Here is an 11,503-nt window from a genome sequence, read left to right on the forward strand (position 1 = left end):
AGATCAGTTCGTCATTGTCTTCATCGACGACATCTTAGTGTACTCTAGTTCAGAGGCAGAGCACGAGCGGCATCTTCGACAAGTTTTACAGAGGTTAAGAGAACACCAGTTATATGATAAGTTTAAGAAGTGTGAGTTTTGGTTGCCAGAGGTGACTTTTCTTGGGCATATAGTTGGTGCAGAAGGGATTAAGGTGGAAGCGGTGAGAGATTGGCCGAGGCCAAGGAACGCCTCAGAGGTGCGGAGTTTCCTCGGGTTAGTAGGTTATTACAGGCAGTTTGTAGAAGGATTCTCGAAGATTGGTTCACCAATGACAGAGTTGACTCGAAAGAACCAGAAGTTCGTTTGGTCAGAGAAGTGTGAGAACAGTTTCCAAGAGCTAAAGTGATGACTTATTACCGCACCTGTATTGAGTCTTCCTTCGGATGAAGGACAGTTTATAGTATATTGTGATGCATCGAGGATGGGTTTAGGCTGTGTGTTGATGCAGAATGAGAAAGTTATAGCTTATGCATCGTGGCAACTAAAGGAATATGAGCAATGGTATCCTACCCATGATTTAGAGCTGGCGGCAGTGGTATTCGCACTGAAGGTTTGGCGGCATTATCTGTATGGGGAGAAGTGCGAGATATACACTGACCATAAGAGTTTAAAGTATTTCTTCACCAAGAAGGATCTGAACATGAGACAAAGGCGTTGGTTAAAGTTAGTTAAGGATTATGATTGTGACATTGTTTACCACCCAGGGAAAGCCAATGTTGTAGCAGATGCATTGAGTCGGAGGGGCTCAGGGAAATTATTTAGTTCTGTTCAGATCTCTAGAGAGTTAGCTGATGAGATGACCAGGGTGAGGATAGAGTTGGTGGTGGGCCGGTTGGCCAATATTACCTTGCAGTCGACCCTGTTGGAGCGGATCAAGGAGGGGCAGTTGGTAGATGCGCAGCTACATGAAGTTAGGCAGAATGTCTTAGCAGGGATAACTAAGGACTATTTTGTTTCTGAGGCTGGTATGCTTCGATATCAGGGGCAGATTTGTGTTATGGCAGATGAGGGGATCAAACGAGAGATACTGGATGAGTCTCACACTACGCCATACTCGCTTCATCCGGGTACCACGAAGATGTATCAAGATCTGCGGACATTATACTGGTGGCCTAGGATGAAGAAGGATGTGGTAGAGTATGTGGCCAGATGTTTGACATGTCATCGGTGAAGGCTGAGCATCACTGACCAGTAGGGTTGCTTCAGCCTTTGGGTATTCCTGAGTGGAAGTGGGAAGACATTACGATGAATTTTGTGGGAGGTCTACCCAGGATAGTGGGACTTTGTGACTCGGTGTGGGTGATAGTGGACAGATACACCAAATCAGCTCATTTTCTACCAGTAAAGTCGATTTATACGGTGGAACAGTATGCAGAGTTGTATGTGAGGGAGATAGTTCGTCTCCATGGGGTTCCCAAATCTATTGTATCTAATAAAGACCCTATCTTTACCTCTAAGTTCTGGGGAGCTCTACAGAGAGCCATGGGGACTCAGTTGAAGTTCAGCACAACTTTTCATCCTCAGACTGATGGACAGTCTGAGAGGACGATTTAGGTGTTTGAGGATATTCTTAGATCATGTGTGATTGATTTCGAGGGATCTTGGAGTAAGTATCTCCCGTTGATTGAATTTTCGTATAACAACAGTTATCAGTCCACGATTGGAATGACTCCTTATGAGTTGCTATATGGAAGAAAGTGTAGGTCGCCCATTCATTGGGACGAGATAGGTGAGAGAAAGTATTTGGGACCAGACATGGTTCAGAAGACAAGTGAAGCTATTGAGAAGATTCAAGCCAGGATGCTTGCTTCACAGAGTAGGCAGAAAAGCAATGCTGATCCTAAGCGTAGAAACGTGGAGTTCGAGGTTGGGGACCACGTGTTTCTACGAGTTTCACCACTGTGAGGGGTGAGAAGATTCGGAGTAAAGGGCAAATTGAGCCCTCGGTTTGTTGGACCTTTCGAGATTCTAGAAAGGATTGGACAAGTGGCTTACAGATTGGCCTTGCCACCATCGCTGTCGGGAGTTCATGATGTATTCCATGTCTCTATGTTGTGGAAATATGTCTTAGACTCGACGCATGTACTGAAGTATGAGGACTTAGAGTTACATACAGATTTGTCCAATGAGGAGCGACCAGTTCAGATTTTGGACCGGAAGGATAAAGTTCTACGGAACAAGACGATTCCGTTAGTTAAAGTGTTGTGGAGAAATAACAAGGTCGAGGAAGCGACCTGGGAGCTAGAGACGATGATGCGGGATCAGTATCCCGAGCTATTCAGGTAAATTTCGAGGACGAAATTCTCAGTAGGAGGGGATAGTTGTAACGACCCAAAATCGCTAATAAGGCTTAAGGGCCTTGATTAGTGTGCCGGGAGGGCATAATTGGTTTATGTGTGAATTTATTAATTTAACGTGTGATTATATGATAAGCATGCTTGTATGGTTATATGAATGTGAATTTGATTGTATATTATATTTGTGAGAACCACATTATTATGTGGGTAAATCTGCAACATGCGACTTGAGGCGATCCTAGGGAGCTAGTTAACAGGAAAGTCACAACGGGGCTTAATACTTGACTTGGGGCAAGTCAAGGGGTGTTTTGGGTATTAGATGATTATTTGGATTATCGGGTTATGGAAATAAATAATTGGAGATATATTTGAGGTTAGGAAGCTTAGGCGGGAATATTGGGGAATTTTACCATTTTGCCCTCAGGGGCGTTTCCGGTACCCCGAACCTCGGAATTGACTTAATCAAATAAGGTTAGACTAAGTAAAATAGAAAACAGTAGAAAAAAAACCCAAACCGACCTTTTTTGCTCCTTTCCTCCTTCTCCTATTTCTCTCAAGAAAACTACTAGAACTTGAGGATTTTAGCTGGGAATTCAGTGGATTGGGATGGAGTTTGGAAGGATTAGTCTAGTGTTCAGCTAAGGATTCAGTCAGGAACTAAGGTAAGATATAAGCTTGAAGCATGGTGATTAAAATTTTATGTTATAGCTGGGTTTTGAAGTGTTTATGAACTTTGGTGTTGATGGACAGAATTGAGGCTTGAAAGCTTGGGTTTTAGCTCAGAAATTGTTAAGGAAGTGGTTCATCAAAGAAGGTAAGCTTCAATTCGTAATTTAGAGTTCAAATTCTGAGTTTGCATGACTGATTTTAGTGTTCTTGAGTATGTGAGTTTCAGAAATTGAAATGAGATTTTAATGAGTTTTAAAGCTAGGGATTTGTTGGATTATGTTGCTAGAATCATGTTAGAAGTCTTGTGATTAATGGGTTTTGGAATTAGGGTGCTTTGGGGTGGTTTTGAGCAAGGTTAGGATGATAGGAATGGTGGATTTTCTGGGCACGAAGGGCTGGGCCGCGGCTCTGTTCTAGAGTGCCGCGACCCTGAGAAGCGAAGAAGAGCCAAGGAGGCTTTGCAGTGGGGAAGCGTCGCGGCGCCAAAGGGCAGGGCCGCGGCGCGTGTCTGTCTTTAGAGAGGCATAGCCTCTGTTTCAGGGGCGGGCCGCGGCATGGGTTTCAAGGGCCGCTGTAATGCCCCAAATTTCCTAATAAGGTTTAGGACCTTAATTAGGAGGCCGGGAGGGCCATAATTGATTTATTATGATATTTAATGATTATATGCATGTTTATGTGAATTATATTATTATATGATGATAAATGCATGCATATGAGTGTATTTATAATTATAAGGGTGTTTTGGTAATTTGGCCCATTGAGGGTATATTTGTATATTTGGGTGCATATTGTAATTTGTGAATGAGATTCCATTATTATGGAGATATATTCGAGCTATTCGGCATGAGACGATCTTATATTATGAGTTAGCGGTTTTGTCATAACGGGGTCAAATATTGGGTAATAAGAATGTTTATTTGATGATAAATTGGGAGTTATTGAGATCAGGAGGAAATTCTGAGAGTTTTGACTATAATGTCCTCGGGGGTGTTTTTGGGACCCCGAGCACTAGGTTTTATTTGAGGTTACTTAAGCTTGAAGTAGCTTGTCAGATAGAACGTATGTTAGAAATCACTTCCTCTCTCCTTCGTTAGCTCATTTTACCGTTCGAAGCCTTTTTGAAGAAATCTCGAGTTCTAGGAGTCAGAATCAAGAGAGGATCGAGGCATAGCGATCCTAGGAAAGATTAGAAGCTTCTTAACTGAAGGATTTGATGGAAAACAACCCAATCGAAGGTAATCTAAGTTTAAGTTTTGAGTTTTTAGAGTTTCTAAGCTTTGAATTGGATTTTGTGAATCATTGAGTTTTTGGTTCGTTTGAGCCTAGGGATTTGATGGTTTTTTACCATTGGGAAGCTTGGGAACTTTGATTTGATGATTTGGTAATGTTTAGGCATGATTTTGGAGGCTTTGGGATGTTGAAAATCGTGTTTGGGGATGGTTCTGGGTTGGGGGCCGCGGCCCTGTTCTTGGGCGCCGCGGCCCTAGCTCGATGAAGCAGGTGGGAGGTTTTTGCCTTTGCTGGGCGCCGCGGCCCTTGCTCCTGGAGTGGTTGGGAGCCGCGGTCCAAGGTATCAGGGCCGCAGCTCTTAAGCAGGGTTGAGCCCATTTGTGTGTTTTGACCCCGGGAACATAGTTTTAGGCCTCGGGATTGTTCATACTACTTGGATTAGTTTGGATTGATGTCCCGGAGGATAGATATTGGTTTGGAAACCTATGTTGATCATTTTTATTGATGGTGTCCCGTATTTGGTTATGACTAGGTGACCGCTAAAGGACTAAAAGTTGATCGTTCTCAAGGGTCGTTCTTTTATTCATTCTAGCTCGAATCTGAGGTAAGAAAACTGAACCCTGTGTATATGTGACATGCATGGTTATTCTTGATGCATGTTGGATGATTAAATGTGGCATGCATGGTTATTATTGAGGCATGTCAAGTGGTTAAATATGATGCATGTGATGCACGAGAAATATGTGATTAGGGCATGTTATGATTATTGAATATGAGAATGTTCAGAGCTTGAGCCTCTGTGTTTATGCATGGTCCTAATTATGCTAGTAATTGTTAAGTAAGCATGCTGAATGCCTTCTATTCGAGTATTGGATATATGATATATGTTTGGTGGCATTGCTTACTTGTATATGGTACTGACTAGTCAGGGATACTGACCTAAGATTCAGAAACGGCATAGCGTCATGAACGCAGGGCCGAATGAAGATTAGATCTAATCGATATCAGCGTTGAATGACTCATATGGGGTATTAATGCTGGACCGACCTGAAGGTCGATGAAAATTATAAGCGCTTGGCTAGTCTAGGACTAGTTACGCAGAGCTAGGGCCTAAGGCCTAGGTGACTGTTTGTCACATGGCTAGGGAACAGAGTTCCATAGTTATGACTCTAGAGTCATGAGGAAGGTTATGTTGGTGACTAATCATCATACACCTATCCTGCTTAAGCTAGTGAAAGGATCACTTATCTGTAAGCCCCGGTGGCCCTATCGTCACAAGGCTATTGGGAACGGAACCCACCTTAGTGACTGTACCACTGTCACTCTTCTATTTTGGGCTAAAAGTCCTAGATGACTATTATGGCCTTAGATCCATTCTCTTATGAATCCATTCTCTTTTAGTCTTTCAACTTCTTCTTTTAAGGCCTTAGATCTTTCTTTGTCGGGCAACCTTCTTTTATGTTACACATTTTTGAAGTTGTCTTTGTCTATGTTCAAGGCATGGCTGATAACAGTGGGGTTAATGCCCACCATGTCCTTGTGCGACCAAGCGAATACGTCTTGGTTATTTCTCATTACTTATAAGTTCAGACTTGACTTCTTCAGCTAAGTTTTTTCCAATTTTTATTATTCTGGTTTATTAGAACTTCCTCCAGGTCTTCCATTGTGTTTTCATGTTTTGGAAAAACAACAAGGAAGCAAACTTTGAATATCTACCTGCCAACCTCTGGGACAAATAAATCGCCAAATGCGCTGCTCATGAGGAGGAGGAGCTTGCTACTACTTCCCTAGAGAACCCTGGTCTAGAGATTTCCTTGAATCCTGACGGCGACCAGGGTCAGGATCAGGTCGAGGATGATGTAGAAAACTAGTGAGGCGAGAGTTCCTTTATCAATTTTGTATATTCTAGACACCAAGCCATAAGGTCCATGGTGCAAAGACAATAGTTGATCGAACAGTGCTTAATCTCGGGTATTATTGTAATATTTTTCTTGCATTGCATACAATATGCTACTCGTTAATTTGACTAGATATAACAATTAATTGCTATATATGTTTTCTTAGGTACAACATTTTTATGTCATACTTGAACAAACAAACGAAGCACCAGTACTTTATAAAATTTGAAACATATTCTAAGTACTACTCATTTGTGCTTTTTACTCGTTTGCTTACGTTATGGCGGTGTATACCCTATGTTCCCCCAAGTGATCGAGGAGGTAAGTCCTTGGTCACTTGCTAAATAACCAGCCTATTCGAACTTAACCCGGCTATCCAGAACATATAACATAGAAAATATACAAAGACAGTGGAACCATACGTGTTAAGAAATACTTGTGATAATCACAATAGTTGGAAAATTGAATGTACTAGCACATTCCCTTGTAGATAGCTCGAAATAAATTGGGAAAAATCGCGTCTGTACGAGCAACCGAAAATTGGTTTTGGCCTTATAAATAACTGATCATTTTAAAATGGGAAAATCATGCCTTTTGATTAGTTAGTATTCATAAAAATAATTGGCTGATATAAAATAGACAATTGTGTCTTTCGACTAGTTTACTAAATATGATAAATAGCTGGTCATTTTGATGTGGGAAAAATCGTGCCTAACGACCATAAAACACAAAATAAAAGAAATACAAATAACTAATCGTTTACCAAGTGGGCTAAACATGTCTTATGATTAGTAATCTTAGTCTTATAAAATAAAAATACAACATTGGTTGTTATAAATGGGCAAGTCGTACCTGACAACCAACTTTACAAAGTTTAGATCATAGAAAAAGTAATTGATTGTTTGAAAATGGGCAAATCGTGTCTTACAATCAATTATCACAGACAAAAGAAAAGTAGCTAGTCGCGTGAAGATGGGCAAAAATGTGCCTTACAACCAACACTTTTAAGAAAATAAAAATGACTAGTGGTTATTAAATGGGAAAAACATGCCTTGTAATTCATGAAATTGATAAATTACTGGTTGTTTACAAAATGGGAAAAATGTGCCTTACAATGGGTAAACACGATTCTTAGAAAAATATAAGATGACTAGTTGTTTAAAGAATGGCGATTTGTGCCTTACGATCAACCTTACATTAACTCATAATAAATGGTGCAATTTGGCACTCGAGTTGTTTATGTATATCTAATTGACTTTGATTAGGCTGGTGCATCAGAAGTTTCTGCACCAGCTGGATTCTGTTCGTCAGGTGGTTGAACGTATCTTCTCATGGCCTGATGATTTTGGCGAATGAGAAATTCAATTTTGTTTTTAAGTTGGATACACTCATTAGTTTTGTGTCCATAATCGTTATGGAAGCAACAAAACTTGCTAGTGTCTCTCTTGCTTATATCCTTCTTGATAGGATTTGGTTTCCCATAGGGCATTTAAGCATGTGTAGCTTGAAAGACTTCTGCTTGCGACCCTAAGAGCGTAGAATGGGTGGTAAAATGAGGTATGTATTCTCGTGGCTTGTCATTGGTCTTCGTCCATTTATTGTCATTATTGTTGCCACTGTTGGAATTATTATTTCATTTGCTACCATTCTGATTATTCTTGTTACCATTATCGTTGTTTGTTTGGTTCAGATTAGTTGCTCCAGTGTTTTTGCCTGGTGTAGCACTAGTTCCTGCTTGGTTGGCTTGATCAACTTTTCGTATAGCTTATTCCAATTTTATAAACTTGTCTACTCATTTTAGAAACTCTCTTGTTGAGTAGACGGTTTTTCTTCTAAGATTGGTCCATAGAGGACCTTTAACTTGGATCCCAGCCATGATGGCCATTAACTTTCCATCATCGTTAACTATTTTGGATCTAGCAGCCTCTTGCATCAAATGCTACACATAATCATTGAGGGGCTCATTGGGTCCTTGCTTAATGTCAACGAGGTCATTGAGCTCGGCTGGTAGAATACGAGAAATAAAGAATTGTGAGTAGAAGAGTCTCACACATGTATCCTAGGAAGTGATGGTTTTAGGCTCTGGTTTAAAGAACCATTATTGAGTAGAGTCAACTGGGGTAGCAGGAAAAATCCTGCAACAAACATCATCTCTTACTCCTTGAAGATCTGTTTGCATTTCAAAGTTGTTGACGCGTGAAATGGGATCATCTTTTCTAGTATACATTTTCCAAGTTGGCATCTTGAACTTGGGAAGGTTTGTAAGAGCATTGATATGTTAAGAGAAAGGAGATCCTTTCATTCTCTCTAAGTCGATGTCAATTAGTTTCGGGGCTGTCAATTGTCGAACCATTTGTGTAAGGGCATCAAGTTGTGCTTGAATAGATAAAGCAACTAATGGCACAACTACTGGTGCAACGATTGGGAGTGCTACATCTTCTCTGTGTGGTGTTGGTGGGATTACTAGAGCAACAACTCCTGCCGCATTAAATCCATTTCCTTCCCAAAGTTGGTCAAGGACATCTCGTAGGTCGCACCCTCTGTTTCCAAGTCTATCGAATACTTTTCCTCCTCAAGGCCGCCCTCAACATTTTTTCTATCTGCTTGAGGAGGACCAGGAGGTGGTCTTCTAGGAGAATTTGTTGGCTCTAGTTGCTTTGGCAGAACAAATAGTCCTTTAGGCTGCATGTTTTCCCTAGCATGGATATCTTGAGGCCCAGGTAGCCTTGGCGGAACAAATTGTCCTCTTGGATGCCCATCATTATGACAATCGTCAAATATTGATTGTCGTGGGGTTGGTAATACCGACTATCTCCTTCATCTTCATCACAGCCATCCTTGTAGGATATTTGATAGTAGTTGTTTGCTTCTTGGTCATTCCTTCGTCTATTTCTTCTTGGAGGGTGACCATGATTACATCAACCATGACGAGGTGGCTGGCCTTGATTTTGACTAGCTGGTCGTTCATTCCTTGGTTGTTGAAACAGATGACCATACTTAGGATCAGAAGGTTTACCTCCCCTTGGGATTGTATGCCTTGGTTGTTCATTATCAGGCCTTCCATCCCTAGACACGTGTCTAGCACAAGCTTGACCTTGGTCACGATTAGGTAGCACCTATTCATCTTGATGGAGTTGACGCTTTACTCCTGGTTCAGCCCCCTGGTTCGAGGGATGACTTCGAGTTTGCCTAGGGAGAACCACTTGGTCTTGAGACCTTAATGGTTGAGCATGCCCTGGGGCTGGACCAACTGGCGTTTGAACTTTTGGATTTGCTTGGCCAATATTCTCAAGCAGAGAATTTACTGGTCGAGGTCTTGCAGCTTGAGTTTGTAGTAAGACTGCTTCTAGCAACCTTGCTGCTTCGACATTACGACGGTCAACTTCTTCTTGAAGGGCTTCAAGGGCTCGCTGCTGCTAATCCATGCAAAACTGAAAGTCTTGTCTTTACTTATTCAGGGCTTCGGCTACAGCTTCTTGAGCTGCTGCCTGATTTTCATGCATGGTGACAAACTTCTCTTGCATTTGTCCCACGACTTCCTTCAACGTTTCAATATCGGGGTTAAGGTCTTCCCCTAAGTCCACGCGGGGTTCATCACGCCCGTATGTTGCTCGTGGAGGCAGGTCTCCAAGAGGAGGGACCTGATGAGTGGGACGTAAAGAAGGGATCTGACTGCTCAAGGGGCGATCGGGATGTCCAGTGTTAGGGTTCCCCATTTTTGGTTCTTGACTTTGGCTTCTAGTAGTGATAGCCATTATTTTAGATGGATCTAGTAAAGTGGGATCTTGGATTTCAACTCTAAATGAAAGCACCAAAATATTGATTGATGTTTTAGTAAGTGACACTGAGTCAATATAAACGACTGAAAATAATTTAATGAACTAAAATCAAGTAAACAACACAAGGAATTTATAGTGGTTCGGCCCCAAGAGTTGGGAATGACCTACATACACTTGCACTTTTATTAATCAAGAAGGTCTCAAACCCAAGATCAAGAAGAACCCGGTTCAATTGAGTTTCTTAAGCCTGAGAGAGAATACAATTGATTATGGTTTTGTATGTAAAGTGCGCACAAATTCAGCCTAGAGATAATGACTGAGAGAGAGCTCTATTTATAGAGTCCTTTAATGAGCTATGGACCATTACAAATTAATCTAGGCCCTACACGTGTAGTGTGAGATTGTTACAACTGATTACAAATTCAAATAATACTAGAAAAATACATTCACATATTAGTTACATAAATATCTTGGGATATTTCACAATATCTCGTGAAATCCGGATCTTTGGGTGAAAACATCTCATATGTCGAGCAGGTGTATCTTCGAGAAACTTCATGAGATAACACCAGCCTGCTTATTCTCTTTGAGCAGACAACAACTCTTTGCACTAATGATGTCTACTCTAGCAACTCCATAAGATGGTACCCGCTATCTTCTCTTCTAGCAGACTTCTATTCTAGCAGCTCCAGAAGATGGTACCAGCTATCTTCTCTTTTAGCAGACTTCTATTCTAGCAACTCCAGAAGATGATACCAACTATCTTCTCTTTGAGAAGAATTATATTCTAGCACCTCCAGAAGATGGTACCAACAATCTTATCTCGACCAGCTCTCAAAATTTGATGTCATTTACTACCATGTGTCCTCTTCAAATGCCACATCATCATGTCAAAATTTGGGTTTGTTTACCGAGTTTTTCGGAAACTATAAATATATTGAAAATAAGAGCTAGAAAAAAGTCTAGGAAATGAATAAGATCACAGTTTTTACGTGGTTGGGGTGTTAATGAGCCTTAGTTCACGAGTCACAAGCATAAGGCTTTAGAGAGTTTAGCAATGGAGGTTTTCTGCAAGTTCAGCAGCGTTTTGCTTACAAGAAAAAATCGGGGATCCTCGCTACAGTGCACGAATGACCCTATTTATAGGAAGTCATGTGACTTGGGTCGGACTAATCCGGGCCCAATAAGGATATACTTACAAATGCTCACTAACAGAGCCATAATACAGGAACATATTGTGATTAAAAGATGTTAATCTTTGCCCATTGGGCCAGGTTAGGTGTGATATAGCCTTACACCTGCCCTTTGTACATTGGCACAGACTGTTCCGCGTGGGCTACCAAGGGGATCTTGGGGACAGGATCTATCAGAATAGTGGCAGTATTGTTTCCTAGGAACATTGTACGTTCCGTGTGTACCCCATTCTGCAGGTTAATTAGGGAGACCAGATGTTGATTTCTCGGGGACACGTCAGTTGTAGGAAAGATTGGAACTGCTCTACCCGGATCTGTGGTCCAAGTTCATTTATCAATACCCAGGTTCATTTACCAAGATCCGAGTTCATGTACCAGGGCAGACATCTTGATGG

The sequence above is a fragment of the Humulus lupulus genome, chromosome 2, assembly GCF_963169125.1.
Source record: "Humulus lupulus chromosome 2, drHumLupu1.1, whole genome shotgun sequence".
NCBI classification, from domain to species: domain Eukaryota; kingdom Viridiplantae; phylum Streptophyta; class Magnoliopsida; order Rosales; family Cannabaceae; genus Humulus; species Humulus lupulus.